General features: G+C 45.3%; 1 long non-coding RNA gene across 1 annotated transcript in view; it reads right to left on the bottom strand.

Annotated features, from left to right (window-relative positions):
- Positions 1-4,208: 4,208 nt before the first annotated feature.
- Positions 4,209-11,662, bottom strand: part of LOC308061328 — a 40,334-nt gene continuing 32,880 nt past the window's right edge. The window contains exon 2 of the long non-coding RNA XR_013927171.1: positions 4,209-11,662. This exon is cut by the window's right edge and continues 27,583 nt beyond it. This is a non-coding gene — a long non-coding RNA (uncharacterized lncRNA).

Raw genomic sequence — 11,662 nt, 5'->3', positions numbered from 1 at the left:
AGTTTTCACCTCCCTCTCTAACTTCTCTTCCCAACTTTCCCTTCTGCTGTCTGGCACTTCTGCAGCCTATTTTTCCACCAGAGTGTGGGCTCCCTTCTAAGAGCACAATACCACCCTGAGAACATGATCCCGGTAGATAGCTATTGACTGATAAACCAACAATGCAATTCAGTTCAAGCCTGTCGATTGGCAGGATTGATTTATCTGCCCCTATTTCTCCAAGGGGCCAACTCCTCTGACAGATCCTTGATTTACCATTGGGGAGGGGAGGGCCAGGACAGTCAGACTGCTTCTCTCCATCAGTCATGGGTTCAGCTCCTGAGTCTCTTTGCTTTTCAGAGAGGGATGGCAACAGTTTGTGGTTGAAGTGAATCCAGAGGAGGGGATAGATTCAGAGGTGCAGATCCTACCCCAAGGTCTTCAGTTAGGTCTCTGGTAGCCCCAGGTTAGTTTTCTTCTTTCTTTCTCATCAAGCTAGTGATGAGAGCAAGCTTCCTAACAAGTTGCATTTCCAGAGAGCTACTCACCCATCTTGATGGTGGCCTTGGGTTTGTATCACTTACTGGAAGTGGTGTCCCTGGAGGGCAAAGAGTGGCTGCTATTCCTGGTGATGGGAGCTGCCCTGCTCTCCTTCCAGCAATGATGGTGAGGACAGATATCCCAACCCTCTGGCTTTGACGGGGTGGGAAACCCCCAGATCTCTCCCTAACCCAGGATGAGAGAAATCATCATGAGAATGTTGAGTCTCAGAGGATATCTATGTGGGCAGGCTGTCTGTCCCTTGGTATCCCATGGGAGAACTTCTGTGGTCTCCAGCTGTGCCTCTGAAGGTGCTTCACATTCCTTTCCTGCAGGGTCACCAGCTCTTGAAATTGTGGTTGTAAACCTCTTTTACAAGAGCTTGTAAAATGGGGGTTTGAAGGATGGTAGATGTCCCATCCCTGGAAACATTCAAGGCCAGGTTGGACGGGGCTCTGAGCAACCTTACCTAGTTGAAGATGTTCCTGCTTATTGCAGGGGGTGTTGGTTTAGATGACCTTTCAAGGAACCTTCCAACCCAACCTATTCTATGATTTTGTGAATCTATGGTGCGTGCTACAGTGGCTTATGACTCCTGTTCACCTTAGGGGCTCTGCACAGTTCCAGACTTATTGGTGGTTTTGACTTCTCACCTCATTGCCTTGGAGAACAGAGAGCTGAGCCCTGAGCATTCAGCATCAATCCCAGTTATTCACACATGTTTGGTGTCTGACTGGGACCTGGCAACCCCGATGCCACCACACGAGGCCTGGGAATCACAACCACCTCTCTGGAGCTGTAACTACCATCCAGTCCATCCTCTCTACTTACTTGTGCATCCACCTCCTGTGTTTGGGGGCTCCTGACTGCTGGGTGTTTTGAATTAATCGTACGGTGTAGTTGCCATGTGCTTCACAACGGAAGATCTCCCTTTGCTGTCCGAGTGCTTCTGTACATGGCCAGTCACCTGGACTCAGAGCTACTCTGCGCTTTGTCCGCAGCATTGCTTAGGTTGCTACTGGGTTTTATCAGAGTTATGCTTTTTGTAGGGGACAGGGCTAAGGACAGATCTTTATCCCGATGGACTTTTCAGAGGGGAGAGCAGCAAATAGCTTTTTCCAGCTGCACTGACAGACATGTTTGGAAAGAAGGAAGCCTCATTTCAGCTACTGTCAGCATGGAGCAACTTCCAGGCGGGTCTGTCTGTGCTGGGGCACGAATTTCCTGTAGCCAGGCAAAAGATTAGTTTGGGGAGTGGAACACACGGCACTGACATAGAATCCAGAGGAAATCTGGGTGTGACATGGCACAAGATTCGATCTGGGATGAGACACGAGGAATGTTCTTATAGTGACCACCACGGGGCAAATGCTTCATCAAAGGTCTCATGGTAGACCTATGTTTTGGCATTCTTCTTAATTGTGGTTGCTTGAGTCAAATTGGCTCTGTTCCTCCTTGTGGGGGACACATAATCTTTAAGAGTGAGGCAGACTGTGTAGTGTTTATCAGAGTTTGAATTATGGATCAGAGATTTATGGACTATGGGCAACTGATGGAGCAGGTGTGGGATGACTCCAGCTGATCTGCTGTCTTTGCCCAAGAGCTACCTCTGTCATCACTTCTCTGTGAAGAGAACGTCAGGACAACTTCCATGCATCCATGACCCAGTGGTACAAGTCAGTGAGGACATTACTGTGTGTCCTCCAAAAGCAGACTTGCTCTGTGTCATGAAACCTCTCCCTTCCTACTGCAAAAACTCTTTGACCTGACTGTGGTATCTTCACCTTTTGAAGTCAGGTGATGAAAGTATCTTATAAGGCAGTCTTTGTAGCACATGAAGGAAGAACTGGGGCACTGGAAGCAACTTTAAGTTCATGCAGGGAATTTCGACAAACAGAAGTGCCTGAATGGCAGACCTGAACGGTTTTAAATACCCTCTGTTATTTCTCTCTGATCAATATTACTCTCAGTGTAATTTGTCAGGGCTTGGGATTAAAAGGACAGGAGTTGTATCCCCTCTGCTCTCTTGGAGGACAGGGTATTTTGGATTCAACATGCAGTTATCTGCATAGAGGATGTCTCTTTGCACCTCCCAGTTTGACAAACAATCATGCAAGAGTTACCAACCTTCTCTTCAAGCAACTTCCCCATATTTATGATGAGGTAAAGCACAGACAGATCAAGTGCTTTAAAGCAGGGGCACATCCAGGAGAAGAATTTGGGATTCCCAGGGTGGCATGCCTGGGCACAAGAGACCTACCTTCCCTCTTTCCATCATCTGCGTTGTATAGTCTGTCAAAGCTCCTGAGTGATCGCACCATGGGTTTGATCCCTTCATGGTCTGTATCACAAGATGACCTTCACCTTCCTCTCTGGTTAGACGGCACCAGTACTGGTTTTGTGAAACCAGCTGGCTCAGAAAAAATAAACTCAGTCTCACTGTCTTTCTTCTACATATGAATGCAAAGAAGCATATGCCTGTGTTTTGGCACAGAGATATTCAAACTTATATCCCCATTCACACAACATATGTGCTGGTCAGACTGCCTGACAGGGGAATGCAATCCCACCTTAGGAACTGCTCCAGGATTTTCCATGAGCAGGTGATGCTTCGTTGTTAAATACCCACAATGCTAGATAAGTGAATTGCAAGTCTTTCAAAGTTGCATAGGATTAACTTTAAACTAAATCCCTGAAAAACCACATGGTTGGTGACATTTCAGTTGATCCGTGTTCTCCAAGCAGGGCATGCTAAGGTTTCTGCTCTGAAGCTCCACGCTCAGTTGGTCACGGTGGTGGCTGAACAGCTGGAGAGAATTCTACTCAGCATCATCTTTATCAAGAATGATTTGTCTTTTGAGCCTTACTACTTTCTTCCCTCCCTTAGAAACTTCTCTTCAAATTGTTACAGACTAAATTTACTCTTATTTCTCCTTTCCAAGCAGTGGTTGTCTGGCCTTTTCCTTTGGTTTTGGTCTCATGTAACAGCAGAAGGTACAAGAACTCCTGAGGCAGGTACCTATGGGTTATGTACAACTCTTGATGATCAAATGGGGTTGCAAAAGTTTAGGTGAACATTGAGAAGCCATGAGTCAGCACCTGGCTGGGCGTACTGAATTATCCTGTTCATAAAGGGGTCACAGTCCTATGAGTGGTTCATCAGCTGGGGTAACACAGTTACGTGATCATGAGTGGCACCTGAGAAGTGCCTGGCCCAGAGATATTCAGGACAGAATGGGTCCATTAAGCCATCTGACAGAATCACTTAGTTGACAACCCAGCATCCAGAAACAGTTTGAACTAGTATGCACCTTTCAGAAAGCATTCAGGTATGTTCTCAAGATACACAGGTGATCTGTTCTTCCACTGCTTTAGGAAATAGGTTCTGATGGTTAACTGCCCCACCAAAAAAAATTAATCTTCCTTTTATTCTATATAAGTATATAGATATATAGGAACTATATATTTGCATATATTCATCAAAACCTGTGGAAAGCATGATTTATCTATTTATTTAAGTGTTCAGCCTTTGGAGACTTTTAAATTTTTACATTCCTGCCTCATCCTTACCCACAGATTGAACATGACAAATTTTATTTCTCTTCTCACTTGGATTCTGCATAGGAACGAGTGAGCTTATAAATGATATGAATGATAAATCCCAAATGCACCTCATTGACGTTGATAGATTTTATTTTTTTTTTTTTTTTTTCTGGTGAGGTACATTTTCCAGTTTCCTTTGAAATGAAACTTAAGGGTTGTTTTGTGCTACTGCACCAAAAAAAGCTCAGGTGTGGATGGTTGTGGTTCATCGTTTGCCATGGGAAGCTGCATTTTTTCTAGCCAATGCCTACTTTTGCCCACTATGTCCTCTAAAATGCATACTGTTCACTGGGATTGTGAGTCATGTGCCAACAGCAGGTCTCATAACTGAAGGCAGAGCCAGAAAAGAAGGAAGTTTCCCTATGAACTTCCTCTAGTGTCCTTCCCTTCTAAGGCAGTGTCTGCTTTTCCCAGTTCAGGGAATTTTTTGTAAAAGTGTCTGCAAGTCCCTGATCAGGGCAAACAAGAGGCCTAGATACCACCATGAACTCCAAGATGAGTGCTGGGGAAGCAGAGAAACCTATGGTCTCTCAATATTGCTAAAGGCCAGGCCAGGTTGCTCTGGAAAGGACATGCATCAGTGGTGGTAGGCTGGTGTTACTGGTTCAAGTTTGAAACATAGTTAGCACTAACTGAGATTAGTATTTGTTTGATCACTACACCTAAAGAACATTTGGAGTTGAAGAGTTTCTAGTGAGCCTGTAGAAACTGTCCTAATTCCATAGTTATAGCATTTAAAAAAATTCAGTAGACAACTGATTTCATTGTTCTGGCCAACAGATCATAGACATTCCTTAGCTCCAGGCCTTGCTAATTTTCTCATAAGTTGCCTACTGACACAGCCAAGCACTTATAAAATACATTGAATTTAGAATCGTTATTATTGTGGTCATATCTGTATTGTACTAAATGCTGTACAAGGGTTATGACATGACACTCGACTTTTCCCAGGTTATTGAGAGTTGCTCCACTTCCTTGCTGGAATTAACTTTGGTTTTGGTGTTCTGGTACAGATGGGTTTTCAGGAGGATTCAAAGATAGGTTTTGGCCAGGCTTTGGAGAAGACTGTACGTAGAGCATAGTAGGTGTATAATGAGGTATGGGAGAAGGGAGAAATAGGAAACTGGACTGTAAAAACTGGGTGCAATGTACACCAAAGATCAAACATGCCCAAACCAAGGAGTTTCAGCAAAGAGTGAGAAGGACTTTAATTTATCTCAGGAATATACAGGCAGAATGAGGAAACTGTAAGGTGTGTGTGTTTGGAGAAGGTGGAGAGGGGAAGGAAGACAAAAGGTAAGAGAGATGGGAGGCTGAGAACTGATAGCTAACATTTCAATGGCTCCAACTAAACACAGTCTCATGTGGACTATGGAGAAGGGACTCACCTGTTGCAGTCCCATCAGTTGGGTCTGTAGGCAAAGCCAGGCTGGAGGATTTCCCTTCTTCAGAGGAGTCAGCCATATGATCAGCTCTTCTAGGAATCAGTTTGCTGCCTTCTTCAGGAGACTCTGCCTCGTAGAGGTGTGAAGGATGGTAAGAAGTCAAGAGGAAGGTGATAGAGCATCCTTCCAGCCATTGGTAGAGACTCCTCACTTGAGTTGAAGATGCAGCTAATTCCTCTGGCAGCTGTTACTGATCTCCCTTCCCATTCTCCAAGCTTTAATAAACCATTTCAACCTGAAAATGTCATAGAGTCTCACTGGGAAAGAACAATGTGAAGTCCTTAAAGACCTAGAAATCAAGATGGAGGTGAATCTGAATTTCTGCAGCTGGAATATGGTAGGCTTCTCATGGTAAACCATCCACTGGGATTCCTAAAATGCAGCCTTTTTGTTGAAGTGTCTGCTGGATAATCACAGGAGATCTGGAGCTGCCCCAAACCTTGCAAAGAACCTTCAAAAAAAGCAAAGAAAAGCTTCTGCCAAGTCATTCTGTCTCTAGTGTGTCTTCAGCAAGGGACTGTGGAAGAGAGGACAAGAAGACATCTCTCTCTGACATGTTTTATTGAAAGATGTGTCATAGTGTGGCCATGTAAGCCTTTCCTGCTCATCACTCCAAGACTTTGCTTTTTAATGAAGGAATAGTGGCTCACTCATTGCTGCTGAGCTTGTCCAGCACCAGCCAACAGCAACACATGCAGTGTGCAGTCCAGAAGGTAGGAACTGGGAAACTTATCCTGCAGCAACGTAGGACACCTATCAGCTTTTGTGTTTATCATCTTATCTTGCTAGGGAAAGCAGCTCCCAGGCCTAAATCTTTTCTCATTGTCCATGTCTTTTGAAAGACCTCTTGCTAGGCAAGAATGGACATATCTTTTCAACAAGGACTCAATGCTGGCCAACAGCAGATGCCCTCTAGGACTAGTGGTATTTCCAGGGCCAACAGGGTCATTTTAATCCCACAGAAAGTTGTTAGTATTGTGAGGGCAGAATGGCCTCTGCCCTGTCCTATTTACATCCTGGTTGGAAATGGATGAGAATCCAGTTTTAAATAAACTTCCTGCTCTCATAGCCATAGAACAGTAGTGATGGATGAAGTTTCTGATCTAATGTGGTATTTTTTCCTCCCTCCCCTCCCTGCTCTCTCTTCAAAAAAAAAAAAAAGAGGAAAAAAAAAAGGAAAAAAAAAAGGAGGGGGATGAGAGTCTGTCAAGTTGTTTCATCTAACATCCACACACCATGTTCACCTTGGCAGATGGCAGGAGAAATGATTGCTTAGCACTGCATGTTTGACATCTCACAGAAATAGCAAGGCTGATGTGGTAGGCCTGTAGCCATTGGCAGCTGCTATGGTACCTATGCTGGGAGAAGGAGGTGTAGACTTCACTTCACACCTCCCGCTGCAAAATAATGCTTTCAGGGAGCAACTTGTGGCACATCTGCTTGCCCCCACCACCCCCTCTTCCTCTCCCCTGTTGGCTCATGATGGTGGTTGGTGGGTTGTGTGTTGTTGCTTGCCTTGTCACCAGCTTGTGTGACAGGTGAGGTAACAGAGTCTGCAGAGTTGCAAAGGAGGTTGCTCCGGGGCTTTCCCACCCTGGGAAGTGAGGTCGCTCCAGCGGGAGGGGGCAGGGGGAAGCTAGGTGGGAAAGCAGACAAACATCTGTTCACTTCTCTACTTTGCAAAGAACAAGAAGGCAAATGGGGAGGAGGTGGTGGGAGAGGGGTGCATTTATGGCCAGCAAACCAGGCAAGCTAGCCCTATCCAGGCTTCCAAGGGTTAGGGTTCACCCAAGCAGAGGGTGACCTCTCCAGTTCCTCTAAATGTGTGCAATGAATGACCCAAGGATGACCTTTGCTCAGGGAGTTTGGGCATCCAAGTGATGCAATTGTATGTGCTATTGCAAGAGTTGAGCTTCTAGATGACCACCTCTGGGCATGTGTCATGCTTTTTCTCAGAGCTGTGACTGCTTGTGCAAAGTCTCTTGCCTGAGCCTCTGGTAGTGAGGCTCCTGCTAGCTTCTTGGCCTTGTTTAATTTGGTCTTATGGAGGGTGAATTGCCATATATGCTGGGAAGCACGTATGCAAGAAAGTCAGAAATCTGGGAGGAAAGTGAAGGTGGCTTAGACAGCGTTATTAGTCCATGGGCTACTCTCCACACCATGCAAAACTGGAAGGACTTTCCTCATGTCACCTGTTGCTGCAAGAAAAATTTCAGATTCACAGTTATAGGCTACAAAGGTCTATGTTGTAATCACACCTGCCTCTGTAGGGTAATTCATACCTGAGAAGTTTATGGAAGTTGGAGTATAAGGAACATAATATCACCATGGTCTTTCCTGATAACTACATCTATTAAGTTTCTAACTTCTTAAAGGTCACAGCCACAATAGTCATGAAATGTCAACTGTCTTGGATCGAGAATTATGGAAAAAGCTTTAATTGAAGACCTTCAGTGAGAACTCCCCATCTCCAAACCAAATCAGTCCCAAGCTGGAGACCTTTAACTTGGATGCCTCAACTGGGGAGGGAAGGCACAAGGATTTGGAAATTGTTTCTCTAACTCATTGTAGCTATTGCCTAAATCACTGTAGGTTAAAACAGCATATAAAATTGTATCAAGGAGTGACTGGAAACTTGCATCACAGAAAGCATGTGAAGAAAGCAAGGCAGCATGATGCTGGATGAAACAGCACTAAAGCACTGGGTGGCCATGGTCTTCAACCAGCTGGAGAATCAATGTAGCCTTCAAATGTTAATTTTGATAAACACCTCTGGAATTACCCATTTCTCAGGGGCTTCATCCAGCTATGTAATGATGGTGCCTACTGATATCTGAGGTATCCAATAGCATGCAGTTTTTTTGCATGGGATTAGGATCCATTGGAAACCTGAGCTCTTTCAGACCAGCAACTGAAGGTCAACCAGGACACCTCATGATATATCCAAAGGGATCTGTGTGGACAGCTGGATTGAGTTGCTGGAAATATAAAGCATGGATGCTCAGCAGATTCAATGGGTACAGTGAGAATATCTTTTTTTCTCGTAATGGGGCTTTGGGCTGGACAGCTGGAGTACAGCATCAGTACCGTGTCAGGGCTTCAGTAGATTTGAATCAGTCCACTGTGGGTGAAACTGCTACCGTCTGATGGCTGGACCTGAAAACTGGTAAGGCTCAGTGCAGTTCCTAAGCAGTCCCCAGTATGGCACCCCTCAAACGTCCCCTGTGGTGGCAATCTCTGTGAGATGAGCCCATCATTAGCTCATTTTGAGACAGGAGTGAGGCAGATGAGAGGACTGCAATGTCTGGTATTTCAACACCTCAGTAGCTCAGGATGTGAAGAAGAGGATAAAAGAGGGATTTACAAAGTGCATTAGGTTTCCTTTTTGTCTGTGTGCAACATCAGGAAAATTCCCTTTAAGGGGACTGCTTCTGCCTGTGATCCAAATATTGCAGAGCCCTTTTCTGCACCCTGCCTTCTGAACGGTTTTGCACTTCCAAGAGCCTTTAGTTTAGTGAAAATCACTGTGACACAAAGGCCCCCAAAACCAATCCTGAAGCACTAACTCTTGGGAGAGCATCATGGAGAGGGCAGAAGGGGGGGGGGGGGGGGCGAAGGATAGGTTGGAGGGAGGAAGGATGTTTCACAGCTGGTAGGCTGTATGCTCTGTCTCTCCAAATGTGGGCCTGGCTGTCACTAATGGTTGCCCTGGTGCTTGGTGGCACTGCTGGCCAATGTCTGCTTGGGAGGAGACCCTGTGAAGAAGCTGAGGTCACTGAGCAGAGCATGACTCCTGGAACAGCTGTCAGTGTTATTTTGTTTGGCAGCCTCTTCTTCTCACAGCCGGAAAAACTGAAACCTAACCCCTCAATGCACGCTTTGTTTTGGAATAAGCTGCTGGAATTGGTGGTTCCTGGGTCCACTGTGGGATATAAGCTCCTGTCCATCAGGATGATGAGGCTGGGTGACAGCTTGCCTCTCTCACTTGCACAGGTTGGCAAAGCCTGGAGTGCTGTTCGCCAAGCACTTTGCTACCTGCATGGGGGGGGGGGAAGGATGGTCCTGTGGCTGATATGCTAGGTATGGTCTCCAGAGGTCTGGAGTAGATGCAGAATAATGCAGAAGACTTAATCTCCTTGGCTCTGTGCAATTGCCCTAACTTTTCCTTTCTGGACTGTTTAGAACACAGGTTTTTTTCAGGGTTCAACTGAGTTTGGGCAGAGCAAGCACAGCAGGGTCTGGCCATCTGCAGTTCATGGTCAGCTAGCTAATAAGCTGCTAGGTGGTCTTTGTTGTGTACCTCACTGTAAATAATATTCTTCTGTAGCTCTCTAGAACCTAGACCATGGCTAGAGGACTTTGCTTTCCTCATGGTCTGTGATTGCACTGCATCTCACAGTTCCATTCCTAGCTAGTTGTGTTGCAGTGTAGAAAAGCTCCACACAGCCAGCAAGAATCTGCTTCTTTCCTTTTGTGAGGGCATCCTAGAAAGCTTCCCCTGTTTCAGTACCCAAGTACCCAAGAAGTCTCCTTCTTGTCCCCAAGAGGGAAAGTAACATGTTTTCTGAGTTTGCCACTTGAAAAATCAGCCTAAGTCCACAACTTTGTCACTAAGAAGTGACTGTCAGTGAGTCACTTAACAGATAAATACCCATAGAACTCCGAAGGCAGCCACCCCAATACTCTGCATGGGTTAGTTTTACTGTAGCCTTCATGCACAAGAATCATTGTGCCAGTGGCACAGGATGAGTCCAGCCCTCCCAAGTACCTCACAAGAACCCATGCAAAGCGAGCACATCTAAAATCCCTGTGTAGTGACAATGTCTCTTGCTTTTGCAATCTGTAGATGATGTTTTCAGGTTCCCCAGACACTAGTACAATTTTCGCCCACTCTTTAGATAAAGCATCAGTGGGTTAATGTTACTGACTGTTTGAATGTGGGTCATTGTGAAGATGAAGTATTGACCAGCAAGCACCAGATTTCCCAAATATTCTGGTGGCTTTCTCTAAATGCAGCTTTTGTGTGGGATAGGGGGGTGTCAAAAATTTCGGTCTGTCCATCTGTTTTATCTCTTGTCCACCAGTGTTTGGAGCAGGTCTTCTAAGATCATCCATTGCTTCATGCTAATTTTCTGACCAGTTTTTCAGAGCGTTCATCTAAATGGTTTTAATTTATCTCCCAGTCTTGCAATTTATTTAAACTTCTCGTTTACCTTCCCCATGGTGGTCAGAACCAGAGCTTTAAAGCTGAGATGTGATCTACCTGGGACTTGTCAAATGCTCGTTCAGGCAGCATTGGAAAACTCCAAGTGCATTTGTCAGACTAAAAGGAATATTGGTCCCAGGAGGGTTCTTACTACTCAGCCCGAGGTGGTAAATTTTGCAGTTCAGTAAACAATCAATTTCCCCTGCACACCTTCCCTGGACTCCGTGTAGCAGGAGCTTGACTTCTCCAGTGTTATGTCTTGATTCTCTGCAGCTGCACTACTGTGACAACCTATCCTCTCCTTTTTCCTGTGCACTAACCATTGCTGATGCTCTGAGGTCTGGGGAGGGAGTTCAGGACATATGGATGGCAGTGGTATGTGCTTTCTCTGTACTTCTCCCCATAGCCCTTGTTTCTTCTTCATGCTTAGTTAAAGTTGCACACCATGTGTGTTTGGACAGCTGCTCTCTGCATGGCTCAGCCGCTCACCCCAATAGCCCAAGGAATTCCTGGGAAATTGCAGGAATTACTAATTCCTTTTTTTTTTTTTTTCCTCTTTTTTTTTTTTTTTTCCCTGAATACCAGTTTCAAGTAACTTTTGTTTCCAATGTGATATTCCCACTGAAGAAATCTGTACAGCCTGAAATACACCTTGGTCCTGCTGTACATGGGAATGGTTACTTTTACCATCCCTGGGTTTGGTGCACCCTTTTCTAATGAGCTAAACTGATTGGACACTAAGTTCAATGCTTTACGACTGTTCTGTGCATGGAGAGTGATGGATGAGAATCTGCCTCTTCCACATTCTTGAATGAAAAGGCTCTTATACCACTTTAAACACAATCTAAGACCTCTCTGAAGGCTGCTTTTCAGTTGAGACAGCACTGCA

Source organism: Falco punctatus, assembly GCF_963210335.1.
Source record: "Falco punctatus genome assembly, chromosome: 3".
NCBI lineage: Eukaryota > Metazoa > Chordata > Aves > Falconiformes > Falconidae > Falco > Falco punctatus.
This window is presented reverse-complemented; position numbering and strand designations above follow the sequence as displayed.